Source organism: Lissotriton helveticus, chromosome 5_1, assembly GCF_964261635.1.
Source record: "Lissotriton helveticus chromosome 5_1, aLisHel1.1, whole genome shotgun sequence".
Taxonomy (NCBI): domain Eukaryota; kingdom Metazoa; phylum Chordata; class Amphibia; order Caudata; family Salamandridae; genus Lissotriton; species Lissotriton helveticus.
This window is the reverse complement of record NC_136065.1, coordinates 2084770613-2084784312: the sequence shown is the minus strand read 5'-3', so window position 1 is coordinate 2084784312 and position 13700 is coordinate 2084770613. Positions and strand designations below refer to the sequence as shown.

At 47.1% G+C, this 13700-nt stretch overlaps 1 protein-coding gene across 1 annotated transcript in view; it reads right to left on the bottom strand.

Moving 5' to 3' along the window:
• Positions 1 to 13700, bottom strand: part of LOC144754006 (E3 ubiquitin-protein ligase TRIM58-like) — a 249824-nt gene that overhangs the window by 137116 nt on the left and 99008 nt on the right. The window lies entirely within an intron of this gene.

The window sequence follows — 13700 nt, the reverse complement described above, 5'->3', positions numbered from 1 at the left end:
AAGACAAAATCCTAAACTTACTACTATTTACAAATTTTGGTATTCATAGAAGGCATTTACTCATTTTGGGATTCACAGAAGGCACTTACTCAAGTAAGTGCATTCTGTGAATACCAAATGAGTAAGGGCACTTACTCATTTTGGTATTCACAGAAGGCATTTATTCATCAATGAGTAAGTGTCTTCTGTGAATACCAAAATGGTAGTAAGTTTAGGATGTTGTCTTAAGTTAGTTCTGTGAATCGGGCTCTACGTGTGTACATGAGTTCCATTTAATATGACTATATGTAATCCTGCCTCTGGGAATATTCTGAAGATCTGGACCTATACTGGGCATACATATATTAGTGCCAATGCGAGCTGATGCATCACCTCTCAGCAGACACTAATTATCCTAATATGGCTATCTCCTTGAAACGCAATGCGGAAAGAAGGCATTCGTTCATTTTTCCATGGATGAGCTGTGCAGTAGAGAGTGGCTTCATTTCCTTATGGGTGCCTGCAGAATTGTTGGAAAGTTAGCTTATTATCTCAGGATTTAAGAATGTCTGTTACATTGAAAGGTTATCTCGGATGAAGAACTGATTCAGCAACCTTTAGGCAACAACAAATCACCACGCTCCATTAAATTATATTTGAGCATAAATGGGTGAAGACCATAAACTCATTAAACTATAAATGTTGGTGTCAGAGCAGCACTCCTCAATATGGTGCAACATTCTTTTAGATGACTCAGCCCGCGAAAGATACCAACACTCTATGGAGACTACCTCCTGTGCGAGGCCACCATCCGTGTGGCTCGTGCAGCGTTTGCCCACAAACCACCAAAATGGTCTCAGTGGACATAGGTACCAACCGTCCCTGGATACTTCAGAATCATACCAATTGTAACTCGGAAGATGTAATATACATGATTACATGCCCATGCTCTCTCAAATACATTGGCCACACCACACGAAAGGTGAAGTTGCGCATCAGTGAGCACAAAAGTACCATACGTTGTAGAAAACAATCTACCTGTCTCACTGATCATTTCCTCCTTAAACACCATAAGGCTGATGATTTGAGGTGGTTTGTGTTGGAGAAACCCTTCATTCCTCAACATGTATCGGACATTTCTCTCTTTTTGTTCATTAAGGAGCAAAAATGGATTTTCCGTTTAAAAATGGATATCGAGGGCCTTAATGACCATATACCATGGGTTTCGATCTGAGGATCTACTGCATATGCTATAGCCACCTTTTGAGACTCTTGATCTGATACTAAAAGAAACCCTTTTTAGTCTATATCTACCCTTGTTCCGTTGCAAATCTATAAATATGTTGTTAGTTTACAACTAAGTTGCAACAATATTATAGATGAGCCTTGGCTCTTTTTTGAGCTACAACCATATTTAGGAGACAAGCCAGGAATAAATATCAGATACTGTCTTTGATTTACACCCATATACCCCCTGTGTTACGATAGTCGTAATTGTAAGTCAGCTGGATCCGTAATTATGCTTTAGTCCCCCCTTTTTTGTTCAGGTAACAGCGATGTATTCTAATAGGAGGCTTTCCCTAAAATGAGCCATATACTACACGCACATCTTAATGTGTGGCACATAGTACTAATTACTACTTGTGCTGACTCTGCCCCTTTGAACGTAGGCGGATCAGTTATGGTGGTAGTGTTCAACATTGCATGCGCTACTTGTGCTGACTCTGCCCCTTGAATGTAGGCGGATCAGCTATGGAGGTAGTGTTCAATGTTTTACGCGCGCGCCATTAACTAGCTTACCCCGTGGCACATAGCTTTGAGCATGCGTGTGTAAAGTAGCCAATTTGGGAGCAGCAGAATACGTAGTGCACGTGAGACCGGTGCTTACTAATGCGCATGCGCACTGTACAGTGTCTCGCGAGGGAGTCTGCTTGATCGGCTTGAGATCAGCCGGTATCTCGTTATCAGCAGCTGCGAACATTTAGCTCAATTACAGCCAATCAGGGCGAGTATTTAAGCAGCCCTGTTTTCCCTATCGTCACCTCCCAGACTGCTCGCAGTCTTGTTTGGATCACCGACGGACAGGTAAAGAGGAAAGAGTCGCTCTGAGTGTGTGTCTGGGACTTTTACTGGAACCTTTGTCCCCCGTTTCCTCTGGCATGGGAAGGGTGGTTCTCTTTATTTTTATCTTTCCTCTGTCCCATACCTATAGTGGTTTACTGTCTCATGAACGTTTGACTTGTCTTCTAAGTATATTTACTAAACAAATGAGCAGAGAGGTTGCTTATAGACAAAGACCCTCCCTGTATTACAAGGAAGGTCCCACTGCAAGATAGGGAGGTTTAGCCTTCCTGTATTTTGACTCTATCAGGAGCTGAGTGTTTCTGGGTTGTTTTTGATCTTGGTTTTTAAAGAATGTTTAACACGTATACAAAGTATTTAGACAGAGTGGCATCACTGAGCAACTTCATTGTCTTACTTTCTTTGTAAACAGAGCGGGGCTTCCTTCTCCGAGCAGTCAGCCGGGTGAGGTGAGGCTTTCCTCCCACATAAAGCTGGGTAAGTGAGAATCAGTCTTTTTAATAATAAAAAATGAGGCTTGGATTTTCAAAAAACTACGACTTGGGTTTTTAATGAGAGGTGCACAACTGCACTACGGAATGTCAATAGCTGATGTTGTATTATGTTGGATTACCTTTTTTTGAGCAAATTTTGACCCACACATTTCTTTATTTGTCTTCTAGGAAAGAAGAGGTAGCTCTTATCTGCAAATACATATTTTGCATGTCGGGTAGGGTGGCGAGGGCCACAACTTTACCTTAATATTCTGATTCTTTAACACATTTTTGCACTTGTTATAATTCTTTCCTGCAGTAGCTCATAATACTTAACATCTAGGTCCTGAAGAAAGCCGGGTCAGTGGACCCTTACGGCTGAAACATGTTGACCGCACTAGTTTGTAGCCAGGAGATAGTTAATATTTTTCATACTATCAGGTTATTTTAAGCATGGCACTTAGATAATCCTTAATAAACATATTTTTTGTCCAAGTAGGTATTTTTAATTTTCACACACTTTAGCACTGCACTGCACTAGAGTACATACGGTTTGAACATTCACCTTGGCATGAGTCATTTAGGAGCATGAGGTCAGGTACCCAGCGGGGCAAGATGGCTCAGGGCTGTGGTCCTAGACCTGAATCTCCTTGAGCTCCAGATGACGATGTTCCACCAGTAAGGGTGGGCCGATGGACTCTTGAATCTAGCCAGGTGGTGGGCAAACGATCAGAATCGGGTTTCCACATCTTTGCAGCAATTCAGTTGTTTTCAGTTCCTTTCAGATTCGACTGGGCATCTCCTTATTAGTTGTGTAAACTGTGATTGGGGAGCGGAGGTGTTATCAGTCCTTAATCAATTCCCCCTAGACCCTTATCTACACTATTTTTTCATTGATCAATAGGTCTCATAGCTGTTTGTGGACACAACTTAAGCATGAATTACTACATTTGCAAATGATCAATGCATTACATTTGTATAAAAATAAGACAAACCAGCAATACCAAGTACTTATTTGAGGTATAGTTTTCCAGTTGCATGAAATACCGCATTTAGCCGCACAGAGCAGATTTGGTGCTGGGTGAACGCACCACTCCCCTCTGATGCTAAGTCCTGGGATGCTTACACCACTCCCCTATGATGCTGAGTCTGGGGATTCTTATGCCATTACCCTGTGAGCTGAGTACTGGGATTCCTATCCCACTCCCCTCTGATGCTGAGTCTGGGATTCCTATACCCCTCCCTTCCGACGCAGAGTCCTGAGATTCCCATACCACTCCCCTCTCATGCCGATTCCAGGGATTCCTATACCACTCCCCCCTAATGCTGATTCCTGGGATTCCTATACCAGTCCCCTCTGATGCTGTGTCCTGGGATTCCTATACCGGTTCCCCCTGATGTTAAGTCCTGGGATTCCTATATCACACCCCTCCGATGCTGAGTCCTGGGATTCTTATACCAGTCCCCTCTGATGCTGTGTCCGGGATTCCTATACCACTCCCCTCTGATGCTGAGCCCTGGGATTCCTGTACCACTCCCCTCTCACGCAGAGTCCTCGGATTCCTATACCAGTGCCCCCTGATGCTGAGCCCTGAGATTCCTTTACTGGTCCCCTCTGATGTTGAGTCTTGGGATTCTTATACCACTCCCCCCTCCGATGCTGAGTCCTGGGATTCCTATACCAGTCCCCTTTGATGCTGAGACCTGGGATTCCGACATCAGTCCCAGGACTCAAATGGTGTTGCTTTAAATTCTCATATAAGACATCTAAATATATATAGCACAAATGTATTTTCTATTAAGTTTAAGAATTCATTTAATTCAGCTGCTGATATATTTTATGGAAACTGATTCACAACACCATGTGGTACCATACCAACCTGAAATCCAAAAGTCTCAGCTGGAGGGGTTAAAAGAAGGTTTAACCACACCAAAACAAATGTTCTCCTATTGACCAAAACAAAAAGCAACAACTAGATAAAGCTTGGCACAATGACATGGACCTGACTAGATGATTCAAAGCCCAACTTTGGATCAGCGCCAAAGGCACTTGGTATCACCCTTGACACCAAGCTGTCCCTCAAGGAACACATTGCCAAGAAGAACAAGACTGGTACCCAAGCTCAAACCATCCTTGACACCAAGTTCTCCCTCGAGGAACATATTACCAAGAAGAACAAGACTGCTACCCGTTCTCGAATTATCCTAGACGCCAAGCTGTCCCTCGAGGTACACACTGCCAAGAAGAAGAAGACTGGTACCCGCGCTCGAACCATCCTTGACACTAAGCTGTGCCTCAAGGAACACATTGCCAAGAAGAACAAGACTGGTACCAGCGTTCCTTTCTCTCTTCTCTCTCTTTTCCCTCGTGCTCCCTGTGCTTTGTCCCTGCCACTGCTACCACTGCGGCCCCTCCCCACTCCAGTTTGTCCTTCCTGCTCCTGCCTCCCAGCTGACCACCCTCCCCACACTCTTAATTAATGGCAGCCGGGCGCAGCGGCCATGCCAAAGGCAAGCACATCTGCACCCGTCCGAGACCTGACCATGACCAGCACCAGGGACCCTGGTCCTCCGACCTGCCTCCGCTACAACTCCAGCACACTCCACGCTCTCAACCCTGGACAAAGCAACAACTGCCAGCTCTCTACACTAACCCACACCCAAGGCCCTCTCTCCTCTTGACACTGCACCTTCAACCATCTCCATTTTCCAGCAGCAGCCCCCAGGTTCCTGGACTTCACCCCCCACAAACCACTCAACTGCATTCTCCTCAAAATACGCTCCCTACACAAGCACGCCATAGAAATCTGGGAGCTCCTTAACACCGACTCGCCCAACATCGCCTTCCTCACAGAAACCTGGATCAATGCCATCTCCACACCTGTCATGTTATGTTATGATTTTTATAGACCATACAGCTGCCTTAGCAAAGGGGCGTCCAAGCGCTAAAATGCAACTGTCATAGGCAGACCGGGTGACGCACAGAGAAACCGATTATGCAGGAAAAAGATAGGATTTTATGGCTTTACAGAATAGAGCGTGGTTTTGTATACTTCTGATACACACAGGGAGGGAGTTCAAAAGCTTTAGAGCTAGAGCACGAAAGGGAGCCCTCCTGCCCATACTCTCTTAACCCGAGGAACAACCACCAGGTGTTCACCCTTGGAGCGCAGCTGGCGGGTGGATATGTAGGGTATAAGGAGATTAGCCATGACATCGGGGCATTGGAGATTCATGATTCTATAGGTTATACAGAGAGTTTTAAACTGGATACGTTTCTCCACCAGGGGACAATGTAGTCTGCGGATAGAGTCGGTGGTGGAACAGGATCCCGGCAAGCCGAGAAGTGTTTGGACCACAGCATTTTGCGCCCTTGAAGGAGAAGTATCTCTGCTCTATTAGCCCCTAGGTATAGGGAGCTACAATAATCCAGCCTGGAAAGTATTGTGGCCTGGATGATCACCAGATGGATGGTGGGATCGAAGAATCCCAGCAATGGTTTAAGCCCATGTAGGAGCCCATAGCAGAACACGGCTACCATTTTTGTTTGAGCCTGAAAAGAGCGGAGTCCACCCATACTCCAAGATTTTTTACTATCTGCTTTGGGGCAGGCGGGAGGCCCAGAGTGGATTGCCACCAATGCTCACTCCGCAGATGGGTATCGTTACCCACCAACAAGATCTCTGCTTTACTGACATTAAGTTGGAGGCAGTTGGCGGTCATTCAGTCTTCGATAGCTGTTAGATGTTCCTTAAACTTGAGCTCATCATGTGCAGAATCATTTGATAGTGCTACCACCAACTGTGTGTCATCCGCATAGGATACCACAGTTAAACCTCTGCTCCTGGCTACTGCTGCTAGGGGTTGATTGTAGATGTTAAATAGGGTAGGGCTCAGAGCCGAGCCCTGCCGAACCACTTGATGGAAAGCATGCACCTGGGAGAAGAAGGGGGGACAGGCACTTGGAAGTTTCTTTCCGATAGAAAGGAAGTGAACCAGCCCAGGGCAGAGCCGCCGATGCCGATATACTCCAAGCGCTGCAGCAGGATCTGGTGGGACACTGTGTCAACCGCAGTGCCGAGATCCAGTAGGATCAAAGCTGTAGTACATCCGACATCTGACATTGCCACTGCCATTCCCAATGGATACAAGATCCTGCAAAAGAACCGACCCACCTGCCCAGGAGGAGGCATCGCCATCATTCACAATAGCACCCTCTGCGCGATGACCACCACCTCAGACGATACAACGACCCTCATGAAGCACCTCCATTTCCAGATCCAGACCAACCCTCAAACGACTCTCCAAGGAACCCTCATCTACAGGCCACCCAGCCCCCACACTCCTTTCACCAACGCCATCACCGGCCTCATCGCACGCCACAGCCTCGCCTCCATAGACTACATCCTGCTCAGACACCTTAACTTTCACCTAGACAACCATTACGTCCCAAATACCACCTCCCTCCAAGAGAACTTCAACAGTATAAGGCTCAAACAACTAGTCACTGCACCCACTCACACAGCATGACACACACTTCTTTGCTGAAGGAGAAAGCGTCTCCTACAGCCACACCACAGAACTCCTCTGGACAGATCACCACTACATCCACTTCTTCTTCAAAAAACCCACCATGCACAAGCAAACCCAAGGCCTCCCCTGTAGAAGCTGGCACAAACTTATGAAGACCAGCTCACCTCTGCCCTCATCAGAACCCTACCTCCGACTACGCCAGATGCCAACAATGCAGCATGCAACCTCTACCACTGGATCATGAATTGTGCCGACAAACTGGCCCCCCTCAAGAAAACCACAGGAAGACACATCAAGAAAGCAAGTTGGTACACCTCTGAGCTCCAAGTATCCAAACGCTCCTACCAGCGACTCGAAAAGACAATGGAGGAACAACAAAACCCCAGAAACTATTGCCGCCTACAAAGAAGCCACCACCGCACACAACCATCTCATCAAATCCACAAGGAAGAAATACATCCAATGCAGAATTCTCACCAATACCCACAATACCAAAGAACTCTTCCCCATCATCAAGGAATTTGCCAAACCCTGCAGCGAAACAACAGGAGTCCTACCCTCCCAAGACTTCTGCAACAGACTCAGCTCCTTCTTCCACCTTAAGATCAAGATGATCTACGACAACTTCAAAAACCATGACTTCCACACCACTCCTGCTTCCCCTCCAAGCAATGCCACCCAACAAACCCTGCTTAATTGGGCCCCGCTCGCGGTAGAAATCACCTTGAGAACCATGAAAAGCATCAACTTTGGGGCACCCTCAGACCCCTGCCCATCCCACATCTTCCACAGAGCAGGTTGGCCATCGCACCCGAAATACATCAGACGATCAACTGCTCCCTCGAGACCACGACCTTCCTGATGACTGGAAACACGCCGAGCTCACCCTCTTCTTGAAGAAACCCTCCACCGACATGACAGACTTCAAAAACTTCAGACCCATCTCTCTGCTTCCATTCACAGCCAAAGTCATCGAAAAGGCCATCAACACTCAGCTAACAAACTTCATTGATGCTAACAACATTCTGGACATCTCCCAATTTGGATTCCCCAGCAACCACAGAACAGAGACTGCCCTACTCGCTGCCGCCACCGACATCTGCTCGTTCCTCAACCGGGGCAAAATGGTAGCCCTCATCCTCCTGGACCTCTCGACTGCTTTCGACACCGCACCCTAGCCACAAGACTCCACGACGCCCGCATCAGCGACAAGGTTCTTGACTGGATAGGCTCATTCCTCATCAGCAGAACCCCGCAAGTCAGACTCCCGCCCTACCCGTTGGAACTGACAGAGACCAACTGTTCAGTGCTTTAGGGCTCCTCCCTCAGCACCACCCTCTTCAACATCTACATGGGCCCCTCACACCGATCGTCAGGAACCACAGGCTCAACATCGTCACTTACACCAATGACACCCAGCTGTCCTCTTCCTCACCAACGAACCCAACATCATCAAACACAACTTACAAGAAGGGATGAAAGCTGGATGAAGAACAGCTGCCTGAAACTCAACTCAGAAAACAGAAGTCCTCATCCTGGGCTCCACTCCCTTCGCATTGGATGACTCCTAGTGGCCCCCCACCATTTGGAAATCCTCCCACAAAACCATGGCATCATACTAGACTCATCGCTCCTAATGAACTGCCAGATCAACGCCGTATCCTTGGCCTGCTTCAACACCTTCTGCATGCTTCGAAAGACATTCAGATGGATATCATCCGAATCCAGAAAAAACCATCATGCACGCCCTCATCAGTAGCAGACTAGACAGCGGCAAATCGATGTACGCCAGAATCAACAAGAAACTCCTTTACAAAGTTCAGACCATACAGAACGCAGCAGCCAGACTAATCCTCAACATCCCCCGTCACACAACACCTCCGCGATCTCCACTTGCTCCCACTCAAAAGAAGAATTACCTTCAAGCTCCTCTTACAAGGCCCTGCACAACACTGAACCAACTTACCTGAACAACCGCCTCTCCTTCCACGCACACAAAAGACAACTCCGATCAGCAGACATCTCTCTAGCCACCGTCTCACGCATCTACAGGACCAGAACGGGAGGCATGTCCTTCTTCTACCTCGCAGCCAAGGCCTGGAATAACCTCCGCCTCTACCTCTGGCAAGCCCACACACTATCCCAGGTAGGAAGGAATTCAAAACCTGGCTCTTTGGATGACCCCAGCACTCAACTGAGCCCCCCAGTGCCTTGAGACCCTGAAGGCAGCTATCTCTTCTGAAGAGAATGTGTTTTGCACAATAAATAACATGTTTAATAGCATGTTTTATGGGCCTGTGAGCACATCTATTTTTGCACAGCCAAACGGGTAGACCGAATAAAGGTGTGTTATAAGTGACCCCCTATTTAAAATTCGACCAAAAGGGAAAGTCGTCCTATATGTTTCGTCCCCTTCCTCCCTGTGCCAACGTAGCTAGCGATGTGCTCTCAGGCCCAGGAAGCATATCATAAAACACATACCCATCTAGCATTGTGCAGCCCAAGCTCATGGCATCAGTCTTTTTGACGACAAACAAGAAAGGCTGATCATAAACCGCTCATCTTGGCCATAAAACCTGTCTCTGTATGGTCTTTAACTCAAAAGACTTGCACAAGGACTTGGGGCACTTGCCAGATTAGAATGGGTGGCAATTTTAGGTCTCGACTAGCCAGCGCATGTGCTGTCTTTTCGAGATTATTATGTACGAGGAGCTTGCAGCCTGCCTATTGCATACCATTCGTTGATTTTAGTGCCACTCTTCTTTGCTGCTTCGTAGTTGGCCAGCACGCACCTGTGTCATTTCCTTTTCTCTGTGTGGCGCATGGGCCAAAGTACAGACTGATTCATTTTAATCAGGAGCATCACCCCAGTGCTGACATGCAGCCATCAGAAGAAAAATAAAATGACAACAAAACCATTTTATTGTTATTTCATTATACTTCCAGTCCTTCTAGACAAGGGGTGGGCGGGGCCAGGCTGCAGTGTCACACAGCAGGGGGAGGAGGAGTGGTAGACAGTGAAAGTGCGTATGTCGGTTTTGCCGGCCAGCCACGGCCGGCGAAACCGACATGCACACTTCGATATCTTCAGGCTGTTCTTTGGAGATATCCTAGTGCTCAGGGGCACATGCTCCCAGAACCTGCTGGAGGGCAAAACTGGCCCGCTCTGCCCAATCCCAACACTTTTCTGATGCAGGGAGAAGCCCTGGGATTGGTTGGGGTGTGGAAGCCTGTGCCCATGCGAATTGTAGTGCCGGGACGGGAGCAGAGGAGCAGCGTGTCGCGGGAGCAGAAGATCGTGGCGGATGGTAGGAAAGGTACGTTTATATTTGTATTATTTGATTTTTCCTGTCCTCCATCTCGGATTGGCAGCTGCCACCTCTGATTTTAATTGAAGTGTGTTCGCCACTCGCACCGTTATACAGGTACTATTTCATCTACACCCACCACTTATCTGTGTTCCTGGCCCCTGTCCCTCCAACCCACCCCTCCCCCTCTTACTTATTATTTATTTTATTTATGCGTGTTTATATAGCGCGGACTTTACCCGAAGGTGTCAGAGCGCTTCACAATAGGAACAGAACTGATACAGGAGAACATTAAAAGAGAACAAATTACAAAAGTAAACATTACATTACATGAGGCAAAAGTGACAATCGTGAGCAAACAAAATACAAGCGGTAGCAAACGGTGCATTACAGGAGGAAAAAGTGACATGTGTGCAGGTTACAAAAGCATACAAAGTATAAGTAGAGGAATAATACTGCAATAAATGGAGGACACTCAAACACAAGACAAAACGTTACGTAGGCAATGGTGGCACTTGTGCAAGTATGGAAAGCAAACAAAATGTAAGAGGTAGCAGACAGTGTGTTACAAGAGAAAAGTGATGTGTGCATGTTACAAAAAAGTACCAAACACAGGTAAAAGGGTAATACTGCAATAAATGGCAGACTCTCAAACCACAAGAACACACTGGGAAGGCACTTCCATAGTCATGGAGAATAGAAATGTTCTATACTAAAAGGTCTTCCTTCAGATAATAGAGAGGGCATGAATTAACTTTGAGGTCAGTTTTGAAGGCCTGGGAGGAGGTGGTGGTCCGGAGCTGAGGCGGAAGTGAGTTCCAGATTCTCACTGCGTTGCCTGAAAAGGATTGGGCCATCGATCTTTCCTTCTTGAAACTGGGAGGTTCAAGCAGTAGATTTCCCGCATTTCGTGATGCTCTAGAGCCTCCAGAGAGTTTCAGTTTATTCGCCAGGTAGCGAGGAGAGGAGGAATGCAAGACTTTGTGGGTGATGCAGGCAGTTTTGTAGATAGATCTTGCCTCGATTGGAAGCCAGCGGAGGGTGGATAACATGGGTGTGATGTGGTCGCTTCTTTTGGCCTCATAAATGAAAGAAGCTGCTGAATGGAGAACAGACTTAAGGGGGGGACAGGTGGGATTTGGGGAGGCCAGTAAGAAGAGAATTGCAGTAGTCTAGTCTGGAGAGGGCCAGCGATTGGACCAGGGTTTTAAGGTCTGCTCCGGGAAGAAGCGACGAAATCCCCCAAAGAAGGCGCAGTTGGTATCGAGCAGACTTTGCAATTGAATTAATGTGGGAGAGTAGATTGAGTTTTGTGTTGAGTATCACACCAAGAGATTTTGCGCTGTCGACAATGATGGGTTTATTGTTCAGTAGATTCATCTGGTCCATCCATGATTATACCGGGGGAGGAGAAAGTGAGGAGGAGAGGAGGAGGAATTCAGTTTTGGAGGGATTCAGAATCAGTTGATGTGTTGACATTCAGTTTTGAATGGAGTCCAGAGTAGAGCTTAGGACGGAGAGATCGTGAGTGGAGGCAACCTTGGGGTAGATTTGAGTGTCGTCTGCGTAGAGATGATAGTGGACCCCGGATTTACTTAGGAGATTTCCCAGTGGTTCCAAATAGAGATTGAACAATGTGGGTGCAAGTATAGAGCCTTGAGGAACACCTTGACCCACCGCCAAAGGAGATGAAAGACTGTCCGCTATTTTGATCATTTGGGAACTATCAGAGAGGAAGGAAGCAAACCATTTAAGCACAGTGCCCTCCATACCCATTCTCTGTTGAAGAGTGTTGAGGAGGGTGTTGTGATTGACAGTGTCAAAGGCTGCAGAAAGGTCAAGGAGAATTAGAAGACAAGACCCCCCGAATCGAGTATCCACAGCGCGTCATCAATCACTTGCACCTGGGCTGTTTTAGTCCTGCACTTTTGGATGAAGCCGGACTGAAAATTGTCAAGAAGATCATTGTCCTTGATATGACGAGAGAGCTGTTTCGCAACACATCTTTCTGTGATCTTCGCAAGAAAGGGTGGGTTAGTGATGGGGCGGAGGTTGTTGAGGTCATTCGCACCAGCAGTGGGTTTTTTAAGCAGAGGGGTGACCTGCCCAGTTTTGAAGGGAACAGGAAGGGAGCCTTGACAGAGGGAGAGGTTGACCAGAGTGGTCCAATAGGGAAGAGAATGGGTATAGAAGTCAATGGCAATGGCACTAGGGTCAAGAGAATGGTTGGAGGGCTTTGTTTCGAGGATGCACTTGAGGAGGACATCTTCAGAGATGGGGTCGAAGTTCTGCCAAATGGCTAGTGATTTGCGCTCCTCTGGAGGGGTAGGATGAGCGACCTGATTCACAAGTGATTTCACTTTTTCGTCAAAGAATACAGCAAAATCCGCAGCTTTCTTTGTAGAATTCTCCAACTTGGAGGTTGTGGGAGAGCAGTTAGTATTCTTGATGAGATCAAATAGTTTTGGGTCTATTTTTGGCTGAGTCAAGGAGGGTTCTGAAGTGTGATGCTTTCCCAAGGAAGATGTGCTTGTGATACTTGGATCTTGCTGAACGAAGCGTGGCCAATTTATCGGTGGAGGGCGCTTGCCTCCATTGTTTCTCCAGGAGCCTTAGGTGCTTCCTTTCTTCATAGAGGGATTTGTTGAACCAAGGTGCTGAGGGAATGGGTCTTTTCTTTTTGCTTTTGAGAGGAGCGACGTTATTGATTTCGACTGCAAGGACTGAGAGGCATTGGGAGGTGAGATCGTCAACATCTAGGTTCGGGTCTAGCCTTGGAAGTGACAGCAAAGCTGATTCACAGAGGGAAACGGTGTCAAAATTTTTAGTGTCACGGAACCAGGAGGTAGCCCTCTTAGGTTGGCCAAGAGATATAGAGTGTGCTAGGTGAAGAGAGAATGGGATGAGGAGGTGGTCAGACCAGTCTACATGAATAGGGGTAGCGATAGAAAGCATGCCTGCTTTAGAAATAACAAGGTCCAGGATTGAGCACTTATAGTGTGTTGATTCTGTGCAGTGTTGGATAAAATCATTTGTAGAGAGGAAGGTGGCCAGCAAGTTTGCGGAAGAGTCTTGCAGAGAGCCCCAGTGGAGATTGAAGTCACCCACGAAGGTCTGATTGTCACTTTGCGAGTATTGGTCGCTGATGACGTCAGTAAGCTCCTCCATAAACGAAGGGCCGCTGCCAGGTGGGCGGTAAATGACATGGAATCTGAGGGTGAGCGGTGGTGTAGTTGAAGCTCAAGGGATAGACATTCAAAAGTGCCGAAGGCGCTGATGGGAGAAGCCTTAAGTTGAAGGGAGGTTCTAAAGATGACTGCAACAC